The sequence below is a fragment of the Haliaeetus leucocephalus genome, unplaced genomic scaffold, assembly GCF_000737465.1.
Source record: "Haliaeetus leucocephalus isolate CR32 unplaced genomic scaffold, Haliaeetus_leucocephalus-4.0 Scaffold646, whole genome shotgun sequence".
Classification (NCBI taxonomy): domain Eukaryota; kingdom Metazoa; phylum Chordata; class Aves; order Accipitriformes; family Accipitridae; genus Haliaeetus; species Haliaeetus leucocephalus.
In genome coordinates, this window is record NW_010973082.1 from 4,926,042 (window position 1) to 4,938,621 (window position 12,580).

Sequence of the window (12,580 nt, forward strand, 5' to 3'; positions counted from 1 at the left end):
GGCCACCGCTGTGTGCTGTGGTCTGAGGAGCGACGGGACGTCTGGGGCTCATCTCCTTCCACCCGGCATGGACATGGTACCACAGGTCCTTAATTTTGGCGGGTGGCTTATGATGAGGTTGCTGCAAATGCTGACTCATTTGGCAGCTGGACACAGCCCGTGAGTCACCGTGAATCACATCCGTTGCATCTCGGGGTGCATCACTGCTCCTGAAGTCTTTGATGTGAGCTCTATGTATGATTCCCTGGAAACAGGTTTTTCTTAATTAAATCAAAGGAAAAGCATCACTGGAGTTCAGAGCCTCAATTAGCAGGAAAAGCAAACTCGAAACATAAGCATTTAAACACATTTCTGGCAGGACATACTGAGCTCTGCTTCATGCAGCCAGGAGTTTCCAAATGGTGCTGAGTGTTGCAAATGACACAACGAAGCTGATCACAAAAATTGCCTCAATATAGCTTAAAGATGACCAGAGACAAGCAGCCAAGCTCAGCTTTTCCTCAGGCAGCAGCTCCACAGGGCAGGGCTGCCACAGGCTATGGAGGTGTGATCTGGGAGGGTAACTTGGTAGCTGTGGTCTGCTCCAGAGGCCATCAAAAGTATTCATCAAAATCCCAGTGCTTTCAACTGACTTTTGCAAAGATTACAGGCAAGTAAATATGCTAATTGACTAATTCAGCAAAGCACTTAAGCACATACTTGAAGCTAGACAGCTTTTTAAGTGCCTTTATGAGTGGGAGCCAAGACAACCAGGGAGCACAGCAGATTGTTCTTCCCTGGCCTAAAATCAACAGCGACTTCGGTGCGTCCAATACAACAGCCATCTTCAAATCCCGTTTCTTTCTTCCCCTCCCGCATGAGCCAGGGAGCTCAGTTCAGAGCTACTAAACTCACTGCAGTTGTCACCTCCATGGTGGAACCAGTGGCACCTTCCTGTCAGCCTGGCCCCAAAGTGGCCCTGTCACTACTCATCATCCCAAAACCCATACTTTAACCCTAATAGCGACCCTATTTTTATCCATGCTATTGACCGACTCTCTCTTTTTTTCCCAAGTCTTTCTGATTGCTTGAGGCTGCAGGTTTTTGGCAGGTTTTCAGATGAGGAGGGCTTGAAATGCTGCAGGCAGCAACGCTGCTTGGGTTGGACCAGGGTCTGCGCATCTTGTGTGGGAGCCCAGTTAGACCTTGGTGCTGCGTGGTGTGTCTGATACTGCAAACCAGCAAGAAAGTCCAGATTATTCTTTGTGGCTCTCAGTCTTCTTTGAGTTTTGATAAACACCCTGTTCACTTTTTTCCTCCATGTTTTTCTTAGTTTATTCCTCTGGTTCAGCCCCAGCTGGAGTGGGACTGCTGGGTAAAGCCTTTAGCAAAAGTCTGTGCCCTGGACAAGCACCAGGGCTGGCACGTGTTTCTCCTGAGTGTGCGTGCGTTTATGAATACAAGAAAGATGGAGTTACACATCCCATCTCAATGAGAACATGATAAATACATTTTTGCCTTGGATATTTTATTATCAATTATTAGTTTCATTAATAAGTGCCTGCACTTCTTCCTCTCAGGCGGAGTGTTCTTGACTTGGTGATTTTTGCTTTGGGTGGTGGTTTATTTTGCACAACAGCTGCTAGGAGGCAGCAAAGGCTGTAAACCCAGCCATAAATCCAGACTATCAGTCCTCTGTGCCCAGTTGTGAAAACAGGAAAAAAAAAAAAAGATTATGCTGTCTGCTTCGTTGGCTCCACTTTCCTTCACTTGACAGTTTCCTTTTACAGTTGAGTTAAGCCATCCAAGGAGATGTTTGCTACAAGAGGAGCTGTGCATTAACTGGATCAGTGCATCTCTGATCTTGACACTTTTGGTACTACAGGTTATTGCTTTTAGTGCTTTTTTAATCAGTACATAAAGTACATAAACTGGGAAAAAAGTACCTACACTGGGAAAAGCTAATTGGTCTCCAAACAATGCACACCAGGTGATACTGGAATTTTTTTCTCTGACCCACTGTGTCAGACCATGCCACAGCTGACATTTTAAAGAAGAGCATCTCAGGGAAGGAGCCTTTCCCTCAGTAAGTGATTTTGCTCAGAAAGGGAAGCCAGAATTCCCTTTCTCTTCTTGTCCTTGGGGTACAAATCCATACACAGTGACCACCTACAAGATGCTTCAGTCCTTTAACCCTCACTGGGGTGAAGGGCAGGAGGTGGGAAAGCCTGACTGGTCCAGGGTCCAGACATTTTCCAGAGTAGCTCTGTCCCTCGGGGGCAGGCTGGGATTGGGAGCTGAAGGTGGGAATTTAAGTGCCTCTAAAGAAGCCGTGTTCCCCATGTTAGCTTTGGTGCATGATCTGGCAAACCCAGAGAGAGTCTTTCATCACTCCTGTCGCAACAAATGAGCAAACAAGAAAACCCACAATATAAAGAAAAGTGTTTGGTGAGCAAGAGAAATGGAACAATTTATTGCCAGTAAGTAAAGGAAAATAAAACCAAATGGGCTTAAGGGATACCAGAAAAACAACCCTCCTCATTCTTCTTACCAGAGAGGCAGACACATTGTAGGCGACTGAGGCATGTGATTCCTACCAGAGCTGGTGTGGGTTGTGTGGCCGTCTCCTGGCCGACTGCAAAAATCACTTCCAATATGTATGTCTGTGGGGATGTGTAAATTATGGCAGGGAAGACAGCCTGGTCAAGTTTGCAGCCCGGATCCAAATGAAGATGTTGTTTCCTACTCTGCTTGAATCCCTCTCATTGCCACTGGTAAAATACTCTTAATTGTTGATGCTCAGGTTGTATTTACTGTGGATCTGGGAACTCAGAGGAGCCCCGCTGCCCACCTCGGGGCCGAGAGGGGTTCTACCTGCTGTTTTTATCGGATTGCAATTACATTAACATCTTGATGGTTGGATTTAGGATTTCCTGCTAATAAAAGTGTGGCGGTGTTAATGGGCTGGTGATCAGGAGACGGGATTAAGGGGGCATTGCCGCAGCAGCCGTGCAGGTCTGGGGCACCGTGCACATCCTACAGCAAGCCCTGAGTGCCTCAGCAGAACCTGCAGGCAGAACATCTGCTTTCTGCAGCGTGGTTTGAATAACCATGTAATTCTCCCTTCTTTTTGCAACTTCTGGGAAGAAAATCCCGGGCTGGTGGTGCCTTGGGGCAGTTGCCGCTGACGTGGCAGTGCTGCAGCGGCATTGCTGTGGTGGTGCGCAGCCCTCGCCCAAACCCTCACCCACGGCTCCTGGGGTGCTGCTGCAGCTCCTCTGGCATGCAGAAACCAGCCCGTGGCCAGAGCTTGGGCTTCTGCATCGAGGCACACCACCTGCACGCAGCCCACAGGTCCTGTCCCCACGTTTTGCCCTGTGGCACATGGGTGCAGGGGAGGGCTCATCCTTCGTGAGCATCTCCTCATCCTCTGGCCGCACCAGGCAGGAGGGAGATTTCTTTTGCAATTAGATGGGGCTGAAAGGCAGCTGTGACTTTCAAGAACATAATCAACACTTTAGACTTACCTAAACAGGGGTATTATTTTGGGTTACAGCAAGGTGTGCGCTTGAGGCAGGGCAGCTGTGCTGGTCTGGCTCCATATGTGGCCACTTTTATCCCGGGGTCAGGAGGACCTCGGCCCCACTTTGATTCAATCTGCTGAACTGTTTGTAGGATCGATGTGGAAGGGAAACACGAGCAGGTCTGAGGTTGCCACACTAACAGCCACTGTCATCTGCTCGGGAACAAATGCAAACTGGCCACAGAATACACAGTTTTTATATGTGCATGGAATTACTAAAAAAAAAAAAAAAAAATCAATTTCTATTTTTTAACATTTCCAAACATTTTTACTGTCTAATCTGTTGCAAAGTGCTAGTGGTGCAAGTTCAGCCTTTCCTGGGTTAAAAGCTGTGAATGCCTCGCACAGGCTTTCATACACTCCTTCTCTCAGTTTGTGGTTGTTGAGTTCAGCATTTTTGGTGTGTGTGTTTTAAGGAGTGATTCACTTGTTTTTGCTCAGGGCTACCTCAGTTTAAGCTAGGAGCAGGCCAAGGAGGATATGGGTTTGGTTTTGCAAAACCTCATCAGTGACTTTCAATTTGCTAATCCAAACCCAGAACTAAAGGGTGGCTTGTGTCCAGCTTTCAATTTATCTAAAATGAAGTGATAGAAAAGCAAAGCTGAGGTTTAGGAGCATGGATCTCCTTTTAACCCTCTCTTGCTCCATCATTTTATCTTCTCTTTGCAGAAAGAACGAGCAGGAGACTTTCTAAATGAGCATCAAAGACCAGAAAAATTTGATGGCACCTTTTTTGATGACATGTTTTTTTCCCCGATTGTGACTTATTTCCAGCTGGTTTCACTTTTTGCAAAGCTCAGCAACACACTGCTTTGGAGGTGTAACTGCTGGGGGCGGGGGGAGTCTTAGCGTGGCGCAGATTTGCATCTGGAGCAACACGGGGACGATGGGACTGCGGTGCAGATACTAGTTTGCTCCCACCCAGGGAAGAGCCTGGGCTGTCCCAGGGGACACAAGTGAGCCCTCGCAGTCCCAGCCACGCAGCCTCTTCCCAGCCCAGCCCTGCTCCTCATAAACCCAGGACGTAACTGGGCAAAGGGACGTTGTCCTGTTTTACGATTGGGAAACCAGGCTGAGAGGCAGAAACAGTTTGCCCAAGGAGACACAGCAGAGCCAAATGCTGACTTCAGGGTTTCTAGCTCTTTTTCTGCTCCCTCTGACACAGGCTTACCTTTTCTTGCTGGTCTCAGGGCCACTGCTGGCAGGCAGTACAGGGGAGAGCTGTGATTTCGGCCCTATTCAGTGGCAGGGGAATCCTTTACGGTCCCACATAGGCAGGCAGTGCACAATATAACACTTTTGGCCCTTTTTCCCCCCATCCCTCCTGGGTACACTCCTGTGTAAGTGGAGCAGAGCCCTCCGCACAGCCTGTTGCCCATGGCAGGGAGCAGCTCAAACAAAAGGGTTCGTGTCAGAGGATTTTATTTCCACTTCAGCATTTCAGATTTCCGAGAGCCTCCAAAACACAGTGCTGCAGTGTCTGCAAGTGAGCATGAATTGAACATCTGGTAAAGGTTAGGGTCAAACATATAAATGGGGGAAGCACAGCACATTTCATTAAAATACTCAATCTGTGACGTCAATTGAACTGATCAAGCCCTTCTGCGTTGCAGTTAGGGAACCATTAACTTTATCCAGTGGAGAGTGTTTATACGGAAAATATGAGGCCAGGAAGTTTCTCCTGATTGTGATATTAAGGCTATCAAAGGAGCTCGCGCTCTCCCTTTTTTTTTTTTTTTTTTTTTAATCTTTCTGTGTTGCTTTTCCGCCCCGTTACACCAGCCTCTTCCCTGGCCCCTGCAGGGTGCCACTAGCCGTCTCCTCGCCAGCTGAGCCGCTGTTGCCGTCTTCTGCTTCTCAGGGACTTGGATGCCACGGGAGGCTGTGGAGCCGCTCTCAGTTGTCCCATTTTGCAGGGAGTTGTGCAAGGCGGCTTCCTACCACACGTGCACAGATTGGCCACAGTCCAAAGTACACTTGGAAGAATTAAGATTAGGTTTAGGAGTGTAATAAAAAATAGCTTCCATGGGAAAAAAAAATGTGCTTTTGCAGTTGTTTAAAAATCAAGACAGTATGTCTACAGGGACATAAAATATCAGGGGATTGATGTATGACACCCCAGTGTGCTCACAGAGCACTTACCATTATTGGTCTTCTGTGTAAAACATTAAAGGCTTTACGTTTTTCTCCAGTAATTCTGATTCTTTGAAAGCCTGTTTGGTTCCTGCCAGGCAAGTAGGGGTCTTGAATTCTGTGCTCCAGAAAAAAAAGAAAAAAAAAAGAGCTGCCATTGAATGGCTTGATTACAATGTCTGGTTCTTGGAAATCTGACCAGCAGTAAAACTGGAAGCATTCGTTATGTGTCCAGGGAAACGTCCCCCCTCACCAGCTCCTCCTCGTTGCACTGCAGTCCCACTGTGCGATGGAGATAGCTGTCCCATCGGGACACGCGGCTGTATTTCACTTGTGGCTGCTCATGGGTGAGCTTCTTAAGTTACTGTGATAGCACCAGGGCAGGTGGTACCTCCTGCAGGAGAGATGGGACTTCATGCTGGCACCTCCCTAGACCCAGGCATCTGCCTTTGGGAATGGCGTGCTATGGATCTTCCTCTCTTGGACCATATCCTGCAGGTCCTCTCCCAGGACCAGTGGCCTGAGCACACTCAGGACAACAGGGCTGGGAAATGCTGGGGCAGACGTCTGCCTTCTGACTGCCTTTGAGCAGGGCAGAAGGGGTTACATCTCCAGCTGGGTGTATTTTGTTGGCTGGCTGCAATTTGCTCACAGCTACAGGTTGTGCACCTTGGTCCTGAAGAGCAAAATCAGAGCAGTTGCTTTTGGTGTTTCCCAAAATATCTGTGAAAGTCTGCAGCTGTCTGGGGTGGGACCACCCTTTTAGGACAGTGCAAGATGGGCCTGTCTCTGTTTTCCCACAGAGCAGCAGCCTGACCCATATTCCAAGAAAAACAAAATTATGAGAGACACATCTTCGCTTTTGCTCCCCAGAGCATTCGGTGAATAAAGATGAGGATAGGGGAGGAGAACTGGGGCTGGGACTGGGAGCAGTTGGACTTTTCCCTCCTCCCTCCTCCCTTCTCCCTCTGTTATTCAGGCAACTTAACAGCTCTTGGTACCTTGCAGCCAGGCTTGGATTTCATTCTTGCAGTGACTAAGTGTTACAATCACACGTGAAGTTTTTGGCCGTGGTGGGAAACTGAGCTTCTATGTTCTGGATCCATCCATTTGAGTATCAATCTCCTTTTAGCCAGTCCCTTATATTCTCCTTAGTTTTCCTGATGTCTGTCTATCAGAAAGGGGATTTGACCCCTTGTCTTAAATCCTGGGTATATATATCTGTTGCTGAAGTCTTTTCCTGAAATTCTCTTATCTTAAAGAGATAGTCAAATCTTGCCCCACACGCACACCTTGGCAATGTTAGTCATGGGCCAGTTCAGCCTTGGATTTCTTAGAGAAAGGCCTCCAAAGCAACCTCTTCCTCCTTGGAGAAGGGGGCTCCCTGCAGGTGGGCTTTTTTCTTTTTTCTTCTTTCTTCTTTTTAAACTTGAAAGAGCTTTTGTTTAACTTCTGAGCAAGCTCTCTGCTTTCAGTGACCTGATCTCAGGCACACAAACCAGCTGGGAAAACAAGAGAGCTGTAAAAAAAGCAGTCCAGCAAAGACATGGCCGAAACCATGAGAAAAAACAGGTTTCTTGCCATGCAACTGGGTGGTCCACATGGAGCCTGAGTGTTACGCTGAGTCTTGTGAAACTTAACACACCTCTGAGCACAAATATCTTCTTTGCAGTATCGGGCATTTAATTTACCTCTTGTTACATCCCAAGACTTTTCCCAAAGCCGTGTGCTGCTGCTTTAAAACTCTGCCCTTTGTGAAGCTGAAGGACAAGTACTGGGGGGATGGCTACTGATTTCTACCTGAGCCGTGAGGATTTGTGGCTTCTTAGGAAGTTTCAGCCTTGGATCCGAAAAACACACTTTGATGTGAACCCAGCCCAAAAGAATGGCTTTGTCCAGTCAACCTCCAATGGCAGCAACTGCAGATATCGCCACAGAAGAGCTGGGGACGTAACAAACCCAGCTGTCACTGAGCTCAGCCTCTTCTGCCGGCCTGAGCTTGCGATGGCCTTCAGCACAGCTCATCTTCCTCTCCGCCCTTGCAGCCTGGGTCAGGTCAGCCAGGTAAACCCACCACCCGTGCAGCAGCATACCCCTTCCTTGCTATCCTGTGGTCACCTTGTCTCCAAGCGCTCCTGGTGCGTATCGGTCCCAGCGCGTGGTGGCTCAGCCCTTCTCCTTCCCTGCTCCTCCATCAGCAGGGGTAAGGCAGGCTTGTCGGGGGGGAGACTGATCCCTGCCCTTGGAAACAACCATCTCAAACACATACTCAATAGAAAGGAGAGAGGATCCCTAGAAAGTGGTGGGAGGTATGGAAAGCCCGAAAGCAAAATTGCTGTATCTGTGAAAAGGATGCATCCTCCACGCTTTTTCCACATGAATCTGACCCTTAAATCCTTACACTTACAGACACACACACTCACGCAAGTGAGACATTCCCTTCGTCACTGAAGAACTGTCTGTGTCTACTATGGGGCTTCTCGTACGCTGCTTTGTGGTTCAGGGCCATGCAGTTGGGGTTGGGTTTGGGATAACACACCAGCATGGGTCATTCCAGACCTCTGTGTGTCTCCCTTGAAACAGTGCCAAGGGGCGGATAGGCAACTCCTCTCCCCTTACAGCAGCTGTGAAGCTTGAGCATCCGTTTGATGAGGCAAGGCACAAACCTTATTTTCAAAAACATGTATGTGAAGCTCTTGAGGTCGTGATCCAGGATGGGTCAGCCAATGTGCTGTTTAAAAAGCATTACAGTATTCAAAATGAAATATTTTTTTTTTCCTTTGAATCATGGCAATCAACTGAAGTGCTTCCAGACCAGAGCCAACTGTTTGAAATCGGATATTTAATTTGTTTTGTGTAGTTTAGCACTGAGTCTCCATGTTGTCTGAGGAAAAAAAAAATATTTCAAAGTCAAAAGGATTTGCCAAGCATGAGAATATTATTTTGCACTCTAATTAGCTGATCTGTCAGAATGAGAATGAAAACAACACTTGGCTGCACTTAGTTGATTGAGGTACTGCCCAAACCAGGACAATACTGATGGTGGAGTTCAGACTTTTCACTATCAGGAGGTTCAGCCATCTCTGCCCAGATGTAGCCTTCATGTTAACTGCAGTGGGATCAGTGAAGTGACACCAGAGGGGAGGATGGCTTGTACCAGTCTCACATCGCACAAAGCTTTCGTTTGGTTTGGTTATGTCTCTGCACTGATTGAGTTCGTGTGGGCTGCGGCTGCCAGGCTGCTGGAATGCATCACTGACTCACAGACAAAATGGCACATAGCTAACAATTTGACTAGAGCATTTCTGTCCCAAGGGATTATTGATTATCTGAGTATAATTGTGACCAAGAACTGCTACACGTTAGACAAAAGACAGGTTTGTTATATTAAATTGAAAATAGATGTCCCTATACAGTGTCGCACTCAGCCCGAGAGCATAAATTTTTGTATTATCCTCCCTTTTCACAGGATGACCTACCTCTGACACAAGTAGTGGATTTAATGCCTGGAGGATTTAAAGTTTAAGGTCTCAAAACTTCCTCTTTGGCCACCTTTGCTACATGAAGATTAAGTGTGCTGCTAATCCAAAGAAGTTGCTGAGCAATTGGCTAAAAATGTTGAAACCATTCTCAGAATATCGTGTGTTTGTGTCAATGTTGCTTCTGGTTTGTCTCCACTGAATGACCCAATACACAGTTAAGTGCTACCAGGTACTTAATTACTTACTTGAAAGCATGAAGAGAAGTAATTTTATTCACATGTGCATCAAGTTGACCATCTGCTTGAAAATCTGGCAAACCAGGACCGCAGCAGTCACTGGGAGACAGGAAAAGCGATAGTGTTTCCATACAAGTAGAAGTAAACGCCAGCGAAAACAGGCGTGAGCCTCTGGCTGCAACCAGAGCAACTGAGAGACCTTAGAGACAAGGATGTACACACCTGTGTGGCTCTATCCATATGTGTTCCCCCTTTGGAACTAGTTTATTGACTTGTGGGCTGCTGTAGACATCTGGCTATGTTTTTGTGGAGTTGTAAATTACTTGCATATCTACATATCAAATTCAGTTCCAGATTGGAGTGGATCTCAGTTCTGGCACTTGTATCCTACCAATATATGAAAGTGCTAATATCGCCATTTTTAGGGAAAAGCAACCTGAAGTATCAGTGCAGAACTCAACCAGAACTATGCCTATTGAATTGTTTTTTTCAACAAATCACGTAGAACTCTAAGCAGTGCCAGATTTCAAACCAGAACTGTATTTTGGCAGGAATTCACACAAACTGATCTGTAGAGCATCATAGGGGTTTTGGTCAGCTGGCCTCAGCTCCATGGCTCTCGGGAAAGCTCAGGGCGAAGAAGTCCTCATTTCATGTTGTGCTTGTGAGCATTTTCATGGCTACCTTCCCACCACCTTGACTTCCACTTCAGCTCAAGGATTTTTGGTCATTCGAAGGATACATTTGACTTGAGTTCAGCTGAGTTTTCACTCCAAGACATTGAAATACATTGACAGGAACGGAGCAAAACCAGAATGTTATGAATTAGCAGCAACAAGATGTCCGATGAATGACGTCAAAGCTTGACTGAAGCTAAGTCTACAGTGATACACAAAGAGCCGGAGGACAGACAGGAACGGCAGAGGAAGCCAAAAAGGAACAATGCAGCAATGATAAGATAGCAGCTGGGAGAGAACAATGCAAAAATGATTGGGGCTAAATTTGCAGCAGAAAACCGTGCCTGGTGCCAAGAAAGAAACCTGAAGAATGTGACAGGACTGACTGCAGTATACCTGATGGGTCTAGACAAGAAGGAGACCCCAAGTGTCAGGAGCAAGGCTGGAAGGAGGAGATCGGAGGCCGAAAGCTCCCAACGGCACAGGGATGTGGTTCTCTTCTCATGAGAGATTAAAAACTCCCAGGAAAAGCCCGTTGCTGCAGACTGGAGCCCTGGTTTTGTCTGCGGGAACACAAAATAAAAAGGTGGGTGTGGAAGAAGCAGCGAGAGGAAAAAAAAAAGCCTGATGGTAAACAAGAGTGGAAGTGGGTGAGGCAGGAGAACAGGATTCAGTTCAGACTGACACATCAGTTATTTATTACTGTTTGTATCCCGATATCTTGCATCTCAAAAGGAAGGCAAAGGCTTTGTCCTCAAGGGCTGGTTATCTGCACCCAAGGGCGGCTGGCAGCAGCGTGGTTCCCGTGACGAAGGACCACGTCCCTGCGATGGAGGTGGCACCAGGCTGACCTTGTGTGTCAGCCGTGAGGTGCGGTGACAGGAATGGGAGCTCAGGGCGCTGGGTTGGTGACAGGCTGCTGTCAGATTTAACCTTTCCCTGTGGGCAAATGAACTAACTAAAAGAAACATGGGTTGCTGTAAAGGAGGGAAAAGAGGTGAGAACGTTGATTAAGTTTGAACATAGTGGGAATGGCACAGTTGAAGGAGTCCACCTCTATTCAGCAAAACACATAGGCATGTGCCTGGCTGTAGGCATTGAACAAGTCCTGCAGCCCTGACTGAGGATTAGGCATAAGCCTTTTCTGTTTTTCTGAATTAAACTGATGCTTTAAAAACTTTGCGAACTTGAAGTCAGGGACGGCAAAGCCAGTCTTGCTCTATTTTTTGTATTTGTTCCCAGAGGCTTGTTGGCAAAATTGTACTCTATGTACTTTTACAAAAGAAATCTAGGACATAATTGTTTTAATAGAGAGCTATATGTGATAAAAGTCTGTTTATACCACAACATGTCCAGCCAAATGATTGACGTATACATTTCTGTCCTTCTATTGATGTAACTTTTCAATTTCCTGTTGATGTCTAAGCTTGATTTATTTTTCCATTTATTTGGGTTTTACAAAGAACACTAAAGAGCTTGGCACTTGGGTCTCTTTTTCGTCAGTTCAATCCCCTTAGTCCTCGATCACTTCATTGTTTCTGCAAACAATGAAAAAGAGAGATGGAAAGAACAGCTGTGAACAGCTGGTTTGTTCACCAGGTGTCTGACTGGTATTCAAGTATCCTCTTCTGAGGGAGGCCTGTATTCCCTGAAAAACCCTAAAAAAGCAAAATTCAGAGTTCACTTTATTTGCTGCCTTCACACATGATGATCCTAGCAGGAGCCTGAAAAATCAAAACAAACAAGAAAAGCTGCTTCAGGAGATCTCAGGGGTTTTTTCTCTCCAGTTGCACCCCAGCTGAATCGAGCAGAAAGCTCTGCAAGACCTTCTTAGGCAGATTTTGCCAAGTTTTTTTTAAAAGAACCCTTCCTCTTCTCATCATCCAACTCCTCTCTGTCTTCTTCACCCAACAAAGCGGTGGTCAGGAGTCAGAGCTGGAGACCACAGGTTTTGCAGGACACCTTCAGCAGTGGCTGCTCACGACCATGGTGACTCTTGCATTTTATTCTGCCTGCGAACCTGCACACTTGGGCAGAAAGCCTCTACCTGTTCCCAGCTCATAAAAGTCCTCTGGTTCCTTGAAAAGTAATTACATGTTGCCAGTCGTCCCAAGGTAGCAGAATCTTGAAAGCAAATAAAGAAAAAGCAGATTGAATTCATAAGCGAAACTGATTTATTGCCCACAGATTTGTAGCATGATCACACCAGCACTCAAACATGCCCCAGAAATAGTGATGTATTCCTTACGTCCTGCCCCATGGAGGTTTATTCAAGGCAAACAGAGAGGCAAACACACATATGTCACCCCGAGGAAAGACGTACAGATTTTGTTGCAAATGGGGCACTGCTCAGCTACTCTCTCTGCAATGGCAAAAATTGGTGTGCAGCACTACCAGAAGTTGGAGCCTTCATTTCCTGACCTTCCCTCTCTCAGCACGGGTACTGGAGTTCCTCCTGTATGTCTGTAGCACCTGACTTTCCTGGGAGGT